Below are 14,274 nucleotides of genomic sequence, written 5' to 3'. Positions count from 1 at the left end.
CTGGCAAAAGTGAAGCTGGAGCCCCAAGGTGTTCAATTTCACAGAGTACCCAGAAAATTCTAGATACAACTCTCATCTTTGCTTCGCATGAAGAGGTTCCCTACCCAGAAGTGTCTGAACTTCCTGTTGTCAATGCTTAGTTTGCTGAGAAATGGGAAAATAAGGGATAAATAAAATCTGTGACCCATCTTTATGTGTGTCAGCCATTTAATTCAACCGCTTCTCCCACAGAAAGCCCTTTTCCTGACATTAGGTAAGGAGATGGATTGTACCCAGTTTCCTTGCCTTTCTTTGCCCACCACTCTGCTGATAGAGACAATGACCAGGCAGTGAAATATCTAAAAATATGTTTGTCTTGCAATTGCAACTATTTAGAACTTCTTTTGTGCATACGTGCACACATGCCTGAAGCCTCCGAGGCTGTGGTACTAGGCACATGTGGGCAAACATAAATCTGTGTGTGAGGGGGAGGGGCAGATAGCCTGAAGACACAGCAAAGTGTTATCAGTACTTGGTGGGGGGTGGGATTAGGTACAATGAGTGTTTTTTTAATTTTCTTTCCTATACTTTGATGAGTTTTCCAAAATTCCTATAAAGTGCTTTTATAATTAAGAAATAGACGTCACACACACAAAAAAAGAAAAATGAAAAAAAAAAAAGAAATAGACATCACTCTAAAAAGATAAACTTCATCTGAATACTGGTTACATGAATGCTTCTGTTTGAGAACATTCACTAAGATGTGTACTTATGAGCTGTGCACTTTTCTGTATGTATTATATTTTAATTAAAGGTCTTCCTCCCCAACTCCCCCATATGGGGAGTTGGGAATCTGGCTAAACAAAGGGCATCTCTAGCTGATGGGCTGAGAAAAAAACAGGTGGTATGCTCTGGAAAGAACCTTTCTAATGTGGATGATCCCCTGTACCTCTCCTGCCATATCTTCCCTTCCAGGTACCCAATGCCTGGGTAATAAATTTCATCAAGAAAAGATACAGCCCATCTTCCCTCCATTGCCCAGATTTACAAAGAAAGCTATTTCCAGAAAGGAGCAGAAGGAGAGAGGTTTCTCCAAGAGGGTCCAGCAGAGGGAGGGAGAAGATTAAAAGCCCTACGGGGGTGGGTGGGGGAGGTCCCTGGCACTGGAAGGACCAGCTGGCTGTCCCCCCCCCCCACTCGGTTAGAGTGACATGTGAAAATAGGGCGATGGCCCTGCCCTGGCACTGTCTCCTGCTCTCCGAGGGCAGTGGAAGGGGTTACTAAGGCTGCCAGCCTGTTGTCCAGTTTCTGACATCTGCCCACAGGAGCCCAGAGGGGCTATTCTGGCCGGCCGAGGGAGACTTCCTGGTGCTCTGATGGGAGAGAGCTTTCTTCAAGCTCCCCCCAAAAAAAAAAAGAAAAGAAAAACAAAAAAATAAAACCAAAACAAACTCTCCTTAGATACTACGCCTGGGGAAGAGAACTAAGTTTATTAAAAGGTGGCACATAAATAATTTGGAATGTAATTTGTGGTTATAAAGCATTTACTTATTTTTTTAAGTTTTATTTATTTTTGAGAGAGAGGGTGTGCACATACATGAGCAGCGTAGGGGTAGCAAGAGAAGGAGAGAGAGAATCCCAAGCAGGCTCTGCGCATTCAGGATGGAACCCAAAGCAGGGCTCAATCCCATGAACTGTGAGATTATAACCTGAGCTGAAATCAATAGTCTGACACTTAGCCAACTGAGCCACACACACGCCCCTGTGGTTTTATTTATTAATATGTAATTTCATAAAGTAAGGATTGGTAACAAAACATTAATAAGGCATTTTTTTAAATTTTGGAGACATATTTAAACTTCTTTTTGAAGAGAAGATAAGGAAACAAAGATCAGTACGTTCAAAAATTTCTACATTCTTATTTTCATGAATTAACAGTTACAGTTAGATACTTTCGTGTTTCTTTGGAAACTGAGATTTTCACTATTCTCAGTCTCACCTGAAATCAGGTATCTTGTCAGATTGACAGATACTGAACCGAGAGAGCCATTTATAATACCATTAAGTAATGTGGGCGTAGTTGGGTGGCTCAGTCAGCAGACTGACTCTTGATTTCGGCTCAGGTCATGATCTCGTGTGATTCATGAGACTGAGCCCCAAGTCAGGCTCCACGCTGACAGCACAGAGCCTGCTTGCGCTTCTCTCTGTGCTAACACACACACTCTCTCTCTATCCCTCAAAATAAACAAATAAACTTAAAAAAAAAAAAAAGCAATGCCTTGAAGCTTCTGCTCGTTCAGAAGCATGAGTGTACATGGGATTAATCTCATGGCAATTCTAGGACAGATGGATACTCATTTAAAATAAAATAGGATTTAAGCATTTTAAGTTTACATGTTAGCATTAATTTTAGATTTAAGCATTTTAAGTTTAAGCATAATTAAACATAAGCATGATTTTTTTTAATGGGGGTACAAGCTTTTGATACTAAAAATTGTTGATGGAATAGACTATTTATGCCTCACACATCGTGTCTGTAGTTACTCACCTGTAGAAAATCCAGGTGCCAGGACTTTGGTCATGGTACAGCATGCCATAGACCTGGGCACATCTTTCTTCTCCTTTATTGATCTATTCTCTCAAGCTCTACTTCCTATATTTTATCACAGGATGTTCCTCTATTACTTGTAATTTCCCCAGTAGATAAAGGAACTACACGTGCACACAAGAACGCATTAGCTGGCCAGCAGATATTTACAAAGGACAGGAGAGACCATGGTCCCTTTAATCCTCTACCCACTAAAGACCACATGGGCAGCCTGAGTTTTTTTTTTTTTTTTTTTTGGAAACCACTCATCTGGCAGCAATTTTTTTCAAGCAAGTGCGTGCCTCGGGCTGCAAACCACTCTCCTGCCACCCTCCCCCCATTCTCTCCTAAAGGCCTCTGTGTTAAAAACAGACCCTCTGCAGAAAGGATGTTTAAAATAAGGCCAAACAGTGTCTGATAAAGTAATGGCCAACATTTATTTTCAAATTTACCCTGTAAACTCCATCTGAAAGCAAAATTAAAAAAAAAATTTTATTCATTACAGAAGATTAAATTAGTGGGGGGAAAGGGTCACTCATTCAGAAGCAGAAATTACATATATGGTTGTGGTGGCCTGAGCCTTCCACCCAGCATCTCTGGTCACTCTCCCTGCCCAGTCTGGGTGGAGGATGGGGGGTGGGGGGGGTGGAGGGGGTCGGGGCAGGAAGACGGCAGGCTTTTATTTTTATTGCTAATGCTTCCTCTTCTATCTTTCTCTGTCAAATGACTCCCTGCTAGATTTATTGGTCTCTATTTCCTCATGTCAAGGTGAAACAAGGCAGCTCAACATAATCTGAATAGCTTTAGTTTACAGGATAAATTTCCCTTGGCTTCAAGTACCACTATCCCTCACTTGATATATAATTCCTAAATTAAGGAATTTGCAAACCAAGGCACTTCTGTATGGTTTTACTTTTAGAGAGTCTTGTTTTAATGTGTTTGGACTATGGTGCTTATTAATATCCATGACTTCAGACTTAATGGTGGTATTTAACAATATTTATTACTGGTTCATCAGAAGGCTATTTTCCCTAAAGTATGCGATAATAAAAAAACTATATTCTTACGTGTGGTTTTATGATCAGGGCACCATATATATTTTTTATTCTACTGAAATATAACTCTTTTTAGCATATGGGTTCACTTAATAATTGAGCATAGAACTCACTTATCAGGAAATAATTTAAAGTAAGATTTTTATTAACATATTCACCTTGTCAACTAGGGAAGAGGTCACCAACTATAGAATCAGAAAGCCTGGGTTCAAATCTCATCTCTGTCACAAACGTTTAATTTAGGCAGAACGTTTTACCCCTCTGGGTTTTGACGACCATAAAACATAAATGATCATATTCTCTAACATGAGAGATGAGACTATGGATGCAAAAGTGCTCAACCCAACATTAAATGTCTAGATAAAGATTAAACCACACCCAACCACTAACGTAGCAAACCAGTAAGAGGGGACCATAAAGATGGTATGTGTGCTTAGCTCAGTTTTAGTTCTTTATTTTACTTCCTAACTGCTAAAATTCCCACTACTTCTAAAACAAGGTTTCATGTTCCACTTGTTGGAAACATATACCAATCAAACATAAAGATGATCACTCCAAGGCGTGCTAGGAAGACCCAGGCCTGGGCTATACAATTTCAGGCTAACATGAACAAGTAACTATTACAAGTCTGGAAAATCTGGACTAGAATATATACCGACTTTCTCTCTCCCATTTTCTCCAATGCCAGGTTCCTACTGTTCCTCTGGGAAAACATGAATATCCAGGAATCACACCATCTTCATTTGCTCTTTGGTTTCCAAAGAGTAACAGCAATAATGATGTGGATCATTAACCATCACAAACCTGCTAAGAAAATGTCACAGCATACATATGAAAAGCCACAGAGAAAGCAGGGCAGGTTTCTTGGTGTGGACCTCACCCTACAGGAGTGTCAGCCAGGGGAAGGACTAATAAGTATGCAGCAGTTACTGCTACTGTTTGAATAGTTGATTTGTGCTTGGTATGCGACCTTCAGTAAAAAGCAGATAATTTTACGTTAGCCAACCGAGCAAGTTTCCTTTCTCACAGGATACCTCACCTAATTTTGTTTTTACGGGTTGTGGTCTTTTTCTTTCTTTCTTTCTTTCCTTTTTTTTTCTTTTGCATACCCTGTTTGCCTTTCATTCAAGGCAGAGTAACATTTTTATGTTTTTTTTTCCTAGTTTGCATATGACACTTGACTGTTAATTATCTTTATACACACACATCAGTGAACAATATCTATAGAGAACCATTTCCTTTTTCCTGCTGGCTCCATTCTGAAAAACCTGCCACAGCAGAATGTCTCACCCTCCTCTCCCCTAATGACAGAGGACTTCCTCTTCCTCACCAGCCCCTCCCCCGGCGGTCCTCCTCTGTTATAGGCCGGAGACCTTCACCCACAACAACCAAAGCCTTGCGTCAAGCGGCCTGGGATATTTCGGTTGGCTTTAATTTTATAAATACAAATTACATAAATATGCTTCTAGTGCTATTTTACATGGAATTTTTAAAGCAGTAATTCGACTGAGACTACGTGCGTGCACAAAATCTCGGCACCCACGTTGAAATCGAATTTGAAAAGCAGTTACACTGTCTACTGCTTTAGGATGGCCATTGCTCAAAAACTTAACATGTTTCAAGACCAGAAACACAGGATCCTCACATCCCTGAATCTTGAACCAGCTGCTGGACACCAAACCAGTCCATCTCACATCCCGCACGCAACGGCTGGGTTTGGAGAAGGTAAAAGGTCAGGTTCAGGGAGGAGACCTCACAGAAAAGCAAGAGGCAGAAAGATGCAGCTTCAGAATTCAGCGGCTCAGAACTCCGGCAGCTGGCTGGGGCAGAAGCTGGCTGAGCATGTCCCCTGTGCATACCTGCACCATATTTGGCCACTGCGACTGAACCCATTTCTCACAGTGACAGCCTATCAGTCTCCTCCTGAGTATAAATAAAGCCTTGCTTAAAATACTCCACTGGTTTTTTTTTTTATACTTTCAACGGCCAGCAACCACCACTCCTGAAGTCTGTAATTAGATTTCAAAGTGTAGTTATCAATAACTCGTCCCCCTTCTCAGTTACTTCCTCTCCTTTCTCCCCAGTGCTCTTCAATTCTAAAAGGGTAAGGCTCTGAAAACTATCACTTTAAATTTCCTCTTTAATATTTTACCATTCTCTTCCTTCACTCTAAAATGGAGCTAACTGTTCAAAATCAAGGGAGCACTGCATGTTCAGAGAGAATGCAATATCAGACGCTATAAAGAATATTAATTTGCCAAACACCGTCAGAGGCAAGAATGTAGATTTGGGGTTTTAAATATTAAAACTGTAGCAGCCTGAGCCCTCTATTCTGAAAAGCACCACTGTGTAAAACACTGTTGCTGGCATACAGGCGAACCACCACTAAATGGCTAAGAAAGACGTAGTGAGGGGCTCCTGGGGGGTCTCAGTTGGTTAAGCATCCGACGTTGATTTCAGCTCAGGCCATGATCTCATGGTGGTGAGAGAGAGCCCTGTGTTAGGTTCAGAACTGAGTGGGAGCCTGCTTGGGATTCTACCCCCCTCTCTCTCTGCCTCTCCCTTGCTCAGTCTCTCTCTCTCAAAATAATAAAATAGACATTACACATTTAAAAAAAAAAAGATGTATTGGCTCTAATGATAATTCTCCCACTTTCTGGCGCCATGTTCCAGGTAGATCGGACCCTAGCCTCCTGGTATCGGGCAGGTGTGCCTACCCCACCCGCCTTCTCCTCCATGCAACTCCATCAAGCCAAATGTTACTTTAACACTCCCCTATCTGAAAAATAAAGGGATATCCATACTGACTGAAATGAGAACAGGATGCTCAGATCAACTCCCACTCAGGGACCCTGCATGAATACAAACTACTCAAAATAAAATCTAAAATGCCTGAACATTTTTGTTTATCATCTGAAGACGTATATCTCTCCGTCTAATTCTAGAAATCTTTGAATGTAGATGGAAATGCATGAACATAAATTTACGTGCATCCTCTTTTTCCTACTTATCCTTCCAAGGAAATCAGTTGTCAGAGAGCTCCTATCATGTAACTTGACAGCCAATAATAACACAGTTCTACTTAACCGCTCTGACACTGTTACAAATCAGCAGCGCATCCACTTTATTAATCATTCTAGAGAATCCACTTATTTTACTAGATCTTTTGCACTATTCTTCTTAACCCATATTGCAATACATTTGAGACAGCACACTACAAAACTTCATTTGACAATTCAAGAAACATTTCTTGGGTACTTACTATGCCTAAGGCACTGTGCTAGGCACTTAGACAACTATATTTTATTTATATTTACAACAAAGGTGTAACATAAGCATTAAACCTCGACCTTTCAGATGCAAAAATTGATGTTGTTTAGAGAGTTCAAAACACCCGCTCCAGGGGCACCTGGGTGGCTCACTCGGTTAAGCACATGACTCTCGGTTTTGGCTCAGGTCATGATCTCATGGTTCGTAAGTGTGAGCCCCGCACTGGACTCTGCACTGGCAACATGGAGCCTGCTTGGGATTCTCTCTTTCCCTCTCTCTCTGCCCCTCCCCTGCTCATACTGTGTCTGTCTCTCTCAAAATAAATAAATAAACTTAAAAAAAGAGAGGAAAAAAAACTTTCTTCAAGTTGCCTAGCTCGTGAGTTGCTCTGTGCTGTGTGGTTTGCAGCCAAGTGGGTTAGGATTCGTATCAATATGTGTGATCTTCCTCCAATACAACCCAGCCTATTTTCATTTACTTTGGAATAAAAAGTGAAGGGAAGCCCGGAAAACAGGGAAAAGGGCCCCAAATTCCAAGCATGAGGCAATGAGATGCTAGATTGTTCAATGATTAACGTCTATGTAAAAGGATGGAAGGCAGAGACAAAGATTATTTCTGAGATTCCAAGCCGGGGGCTGGAGAAAAACAGGAGCATGGACAGGAACGAGAAGGCTAATTTGGGAAAGAAGAAAGTGAGCTTAGTTTAGCAGATGCTGAATTTTGAGGAGTCAATAAGCATCTAAGAAGAACTGAATTTTAGGTAATCGGGAAAATGAAGACACAGGCCCAGATGCTCGAGGAGATGGAGACTGTATTTGAGACACCTGAGGCATGGGTCAGAGAGAGAAGACTTAAAGACCAAAGATGGAGCTTTGGGGAATTCTAGCAATAAAGTGCAAAAAGTGAAAGAACATCCAGATGGGGAATAAAGAAGAAAGAGAGAGACCCAGAAAAGCAAGTAGGAAAGCCTGTGACCACATCAAGGAAGGACGGTGTCATGGTGTCAAATGCTGACAGGAAGCCAATTATTTGTGTACCTTACTGACTGCCTGCTCTGCTCAAGAACCTGTGCTAAACTCTGAGAAAATACGAAATGCAGAAGAATCCTGAGACTTAACCTTTAACAAGATTAGGCACCATCTCACTGAGCTGATAGCACCTACTTCCCACGTGAAGATCGGTCATGTATTTTTCAAATGCTGTAGTGGCACATATTTCCTATGGGTTTCTCAAGATTTGAGATAAAACGTTTAGTGACCCTTAGCAAGCAAAGTGAGACTTCCTTTATGGATCCTGCCCATAAGGTGAAGTGAAAGGGTCTCAGGCTCGTCCTAATAATTCTTTAAACAGGGGGTGCCTGAGTGGCTCAGTCGGTTGAGTGTCAAGCTTCGACTCAGGTCATGACCTCACGGTTTGAGCCCCGTGTCAGGCACTGTGCTGACAGCTCAGAACCTGGAGCCTGTTTTGGATTCTGTGTCTCCCTCTCTCTCTGCCCCTCCCCAACTCAGACTCTGTCTCTGTCTCTCAAATGAATAAACCTTAAAAAATTTTAAAAATAAATAAGTATATAAACAAGTGTCTGCTCACTTCAGGCACCCTTGGCAAACGATCCAAAGTTGCCTCTACCAAAAATCCCTGGCTGTTCTCTCCTCTTGGAACTGCAGTCTCACTGGTCTCTTCTTGGAGAGGGACCTCTTTTCCTAACAGTTTACTTAAATTCCCTCAAGATCACCCATTCAACTGACTGGCCAAACAAAAGTAAATGTCCTACCCTCAGAGCACACAAGTTGCCTCTTCAATCCTGCCTCGCCACCCACGTAGCCAGTCTCTCACCATCTTTGAGACCCAGGCAACAGAAGAAGAGATTCCCAACCCACAGTGAATACCGCTGCTGATTTTTTTCTTCTACCCCTAGTCCCATTCAAATCGTTCATAGAGCTACACAATTCTTACAGGCCGTGATCTAAATGAGATTATTTGGGATATCAGGACACACCGTAAATGATTTTGAAATGGGCAAAATCACCACTCAGGGCTTGTCTAGTATACCCTTCTAGATTATCTCCGCTTTTCATGGTCTTTGAGTTACTTTACAGCTCCGTAATTTGTTCTAACACTGAAAACCGATAGTAATACAAATAATTTTTGTGCATAGAAACACAGACAAACTGGGGCACCTGGGTGGCTCAGTCGGTTAAGCATCCAATTTCGGCTCAGCTGATGATCTCATGGCCTGTGAGTTCAAGCCCCATATTGGGCTCTGTGCTGACAGCTCAGAGCCTGGAGCCTGGCTCAGATTCTGCATCTCCCTCTCTCTTTGCCCTCCCCCATTCATGCTCTGTCTCTCTGTCAAAAATAAATAAACATTAAAAAATTTAAAAATATACAAATTGTCATGACTGCAGTAGAACTGCAACTGATTGCTGCCCTCTTGCAATTATTCATAAATTCACTTTGGAAAGCCCGCTAGTGTGCGTGTATCATGTGTTTGTGCGTGCTGAATTCTCCTTTCAACAGGTTATAACGTCTTACTGGCTTCTTCATTAATTAATGGATTATGTATATATTATGTACTATCATATATTATATAATCTTTGATGGATTCTATATTTGTATGAGAATCATGAATTTACCTTTTTAAAAGAATTCCCCTTTAACGAGTAGCTAGTTTCAACTATAGGGATGTGGCGTTGCAACATTAAGATTTCAGTGCAGACAATTTAAAGACTCTGCCGCTTCAGACTTCTGGTCCAGGTCATTCTTTTTTTCATTATATAATATAGAGCTCTCAGAATGTCTAGAAAAAATCCTCCCACCCCCTCCAAAAAAAGTTCAATCCTATAAAGAAAAAAGCTAGGGAAAAGAAAAGAAAAACATCTTATGAGCAAGTGTCATAAAAAATTAACAAGTGTTTGAACACCAGTGAATGACTGATATACTGTTTATATTGCAGTAATTTTTTTCTCAAAAGAAACTGCACATTTTTATTTGATAGGTAATAAAAAATCATAAGCAAAAAGTTTGTTTTTAAAAGTACTAAATAAAAAATAAGTCAGCTTGGATGGCAGCTCTGTTTAACACTCTTTATGCTTCACTGTTTCCTGGGCCTTTGTCTTCTACTTGTATTTCATTTTTTCCTTCAATACATCAAGTCCATACAGATTATTTGGCCTCTGAATCCAACATCGTGAAGGGACATACTTTTTAACCTCGTCCTTTTTTAGGCATGAGGTCAGTTCTTAAAGGAGTCAGTGGGTGATAAAAATTCTTCTAAATTAGTGTTTACAAACTGGTATTCTGGAAAGCACCGTTCTGGGAGAAGCTAACCGGTAGGTCTCACAAGAAAGAGGGAAGAATTCTATGTTGCTTGGAGTCATAGAGTGCTGATTAGCACAACACACGGACTTTGGTTTTTGTTTTTGTTTTTGCTTTTTTAAGTATTCCTATATCCGACATAACACTTTTCCAAAGAATATACTTTGGGGAAACATTTTATGTATTCCTTAATTGATCCAATGGCATCACTGAAGTTAGAAATAACTTTTTTTTCTTCTTCCTAGGGGAGTCTGGTGGTAAGTTTCCCGCAGATGTATTATTCTCTATTCATGAATCGATGAATTAATCACTGAGTGAAAAAGGTCAATTTTCTTATGTTATTTTCACATTCCTTTCTGCTCTGGCTTGCCAGCCACCAGGAGGGGCATCAGAAAAACACTGCCTGATTTCATAAGGTTACGGTGGATATGCTTAGATTAATAGATAATATGGTTCCACATGACCCAACTCTGAAAGTGACCCAAATCTTCTGGCTGTTTTCCTACTGTTCAAAGAGATTATCTCATTCCACCTGTTCTGACAGTCCATCTGGTCCAGAGAGTGTGAAGGTGTTCCAAGAAATGGCGAGATGAAAAAACAATGCTTCACAGAATAAACTCTGTTGCCTGAACATTCCATCCCCTGACTGCTTCCAGATAAAGAACCACAGAGTATGTATTTATTCTTGGCTTAAATTATCTCCCCCAGAGAAGCCTACTTATGACTGTGACGCATGCGGAAACTCCCGGCTCCCTCATTTTCCCAAGGTTCCCCCCTCCGAGCTCTCACAGCACAAGTATTCCTTTCAGAAGTAGGATGATATTTTAACACCATATTCTACAGTTTTTCCGCTACTACAGCCTTTTCTTTTTTACTTCTTAAAATGAAGCAATGCATTTAGATTTGAACTGGGAAGCTGAGAAAACCAAGACTGTGTCTCTTTTCTCAAAAGCAACGCTCGTAAAAAATTGTTTTTATTTGTCCTGTTACTGTAATTGTTACTAACAAGCAAATAAGACCAGCAAGAAAACCAAAGTGAAGCCCTGGCCTGGCCCTTACGCCTCCAGACTGCAGTCAAACCCCGGTCACCTTTAAAAAGGCTGCATTCCTTGTCGGGAGGCTCTAGCAGGGGAGCGCGGCTACCCCTTCGCATACCCTTGACCCAAGACCGGTCCTCCTCCACCGGCAAAATCATCCTCTTCAACCAAATGTGCAGTTTTGGAAGGGACGCACTTGGAGGGTTAAGGGAGGGCTGGAAGCCCGCCTAGCAAGCCAGATAAGCCGTATCAACTATGGCGATCAATGGGGTGACAGATTTGCAAATGACATCTTAGATAAAGGGTCAGAATCCAAAATCTTAACGAACCTACCAAACTCAACACCTGAAAACCAACAATGCCGTGAAGAAATGGGCAGAAGATATGAATAGCCAAAGAAGAGATCCAGATGGCCAACAGACACATGAAAAGATGTTCAACATCACTCATCATCAGGGAAATACAAATCAAAACTACACTGAGATACCACTTCACACCAGTCCAAGTAGCTAAAATGAGCAACTCAGGAAACAACAGATCTGGCAAGGATGTGGTGAAATGGGAACCCTCTTGTACTGTTGGTGGGAATACAAACTGGTGTAGCCACTCTGGAAAACAGTGTGGAGGTGCCTCAAAAAATAAAATATAGAATTACCCTATGACCCAGCAATAGCACTACTAGGAATTTATCTAAGGGACACAGGAGTGCTGATGCATAGGGGCACATGTCCCCTAATGTTTATAGCAGCACTTTCAGCAATAGCCAAATTATTAAAGAATCTAAATGTCCATTAACTTATGAATGGATAAAGAAGATATGGTTTATCTATACAATGGAATACTACTTGGCAATGAGAAAGAATGAAATCCTGCCATTTGCAGCAACATAAATGGAACTGGAAGGTATTATGCTGAGTGAAATAAGTCAGTCAGAGAAAAACATATCATATGTTTTCACTCATACGTGGATCTTGAGAAACTTGAAGAAGGCCATGGGGAAAGAGAAGGGGAAAAAATAGTTACCAAGAGAAAGGGAGGGAGGCAAACCATAAGAGACTTTTAATTACAGAGAACATACTGAGGTTTGATGGGGAGGTGGGGGCAAGAAGAAAATGGGTGATGGGCATTGAGGAGGGAGCTTGTTGGAATGAGCACTGAGTGTTGTATGTAAGCGATGAACCATGCAAATCTACCCCAAAAACGAAGAGCACACTTTACACACTGTATGTTAGCCAACTTGACAATACATTATATTAAAAGAAAAAAAGCCCTAATTCCATCTGACCCTCAAGTTAAGACAGCAGGGAAGAAGATATGGAGGATGCTAACTAGGCAGAATCCAACAAAGGACTGAAGATTAAGAAGTCAAATTCTCACACGCTCCAATTTAATGAGTCAAAGGCTTCAAGACTTGTTCTCATCTAATTTTATAATAAAATAACTTAACTCATAGAAATTCAGTATCAAGTCAAAGTTCATTTTTAGCCAACCAACAAAGTCTACTATTATAAGGGTAAGAGAGTGCATCAGATCTTGTTAATGAGCCAAAACACAGAGGTCTTGCACTATGCATTCCGGTCACTGAGAGTTTTTTCTGTTAAGGATCCCACAACACTACAATTTTTCCCGTTTTCCAAGTATTACTCTCCTTCCACTCTCAGTATCTTTAAACATTCTTGTGTTTGAAAACTATTCCAAATTTAAGAAATGATAATGAAAGAGCCAAGTTAATAAAGAGTACCCAAAATAGGCAGAAATACTAGAAAAAATGGAGGAAGGGGCATTATGAAAAAAGACAAAAACGATGAAAAATACATGAATCTTCAGGTTCAGGGTGCAAAATAGAGTTTATAGCTAGGTAAATCAAGATAGAGCTATATGTAACATAGCAAAAAATAGAGAGCAAGAAAGATAAAAGAAGTTAGGGGGAGAAATCAAAAGGAAAAACATAAAAAATTCTCTACAAGCCTAAATCATTTAGACTAGCAAAGGATTTCTCCATAGCAAAACAGAGGCCAGAAAACATAGTATCTCTGAAATAGAACAGAAAAGAACTGTAACTTAAAACATTACACTAATACAGCCTAAAATTTTATCCTCAGAATTGAATCTTCTTTCAACAATGAGGTGAAAAGACATGTCAAAAAAAGATTGTATTTACCACAAACATATCATCACTGAAGGAACTTCTTAAGAACGCATGTCATAAAGAAGGAGATACACCCTAAAAAATAAGTGAGATGAAAAAGCAGAAAATCTGGTAAAAAAATATATATCGGTAAATACAAAGAAGCAGCAGTTGACTCAAATCATGACAAAATGCAAGAGAGACCTAAATTTTGGAATAAGAATAATATTTGCAAAGGGGTGCTTGTAATTAAAGCTTTCTGTGAATGTTACCAATCTGGGGAGGAAGGGAGAGGTGTTTTTTACCTTTAGAACTTTAGGCTTTTGTAAGTCAACTATTCAGGTTAGCAATGTATATAGGCTTTATCAATTATAAATTTATAGACTTTCAATTAAAAGCATAAAGATATCTGGTTTGGGTATCAAGGTGATGCTGGCTTCGGAGAATGAGTTTGGAAGTTTTCCTTCTATTTCTATTTTTTGGAATAGTTTGAGAAGAATGGGTATGAGCTCTGCTTTAAATGTCTGGTAGAATTTCCCTGGGAAGCCGTCTGGCCCTGGGCTCTTATTCGTTGGGAGATTTTTGATAACGGATTCGATTTCTTCACTGGTTTTGGTCTGTCCATGCTTTCTATCTCTTCCCATTTGAATTTTGGCAGTGCATGCGCATTTAGGAATTTGTCCATGTCTTCTGTGTTGTCCAGTTTGTTGGCATATAATTCTTCATAGTAATCTCTGATGATTGCTTGTATTTCTAAGGGATTGGTTGTAATAGATCCTTTTTCATTCATGAATTGTCTATCTGGGTGCTCTCTCTTTTCTTTCTGAGGAGCCTGGCTAGAGGTTTATCGATTTTATTTTTTCAAAGAACCAACTCTTGGTTTCATTGATCTGCTCGACTGTT

General features: G+C 40.3%; 1 protein-coding gene across 3 annotated transcripts in view; it reads right to left on the bottom strand.

The window, feature by feature from the left end:
* LRCH1 (leucine rich repeats and calponin homology domain containing 1) overlaps window positions 1-14,274 on the bottom strand; it is a 157,382-nt gene that overhangs the window by 78,550 nt on the left and 64,558 nt on the right. The gene's annotated exons all lie outside the window — the stretch shown is intronic.

This window comes from Suricata suricatta, chromosome 4, assembly GCF_006229205.1.
Source record: "Suricata suricatta isolate VVHF042 chromosome 4, meerkat_22Aug2017_6uvM2_HiC, whole genome shotgun sequence".
Classification (NCBI taxonomy): Eukaryota; Metazoa; Chordata; class Mammalia; order Carnivora; family Herpestidae; genus Suricata; species Suricata suricatta.
Note: the sequence above shows the minus strand (reverse complement) of the source record. Positions and strands in the feature narration are given on the sequence as shown.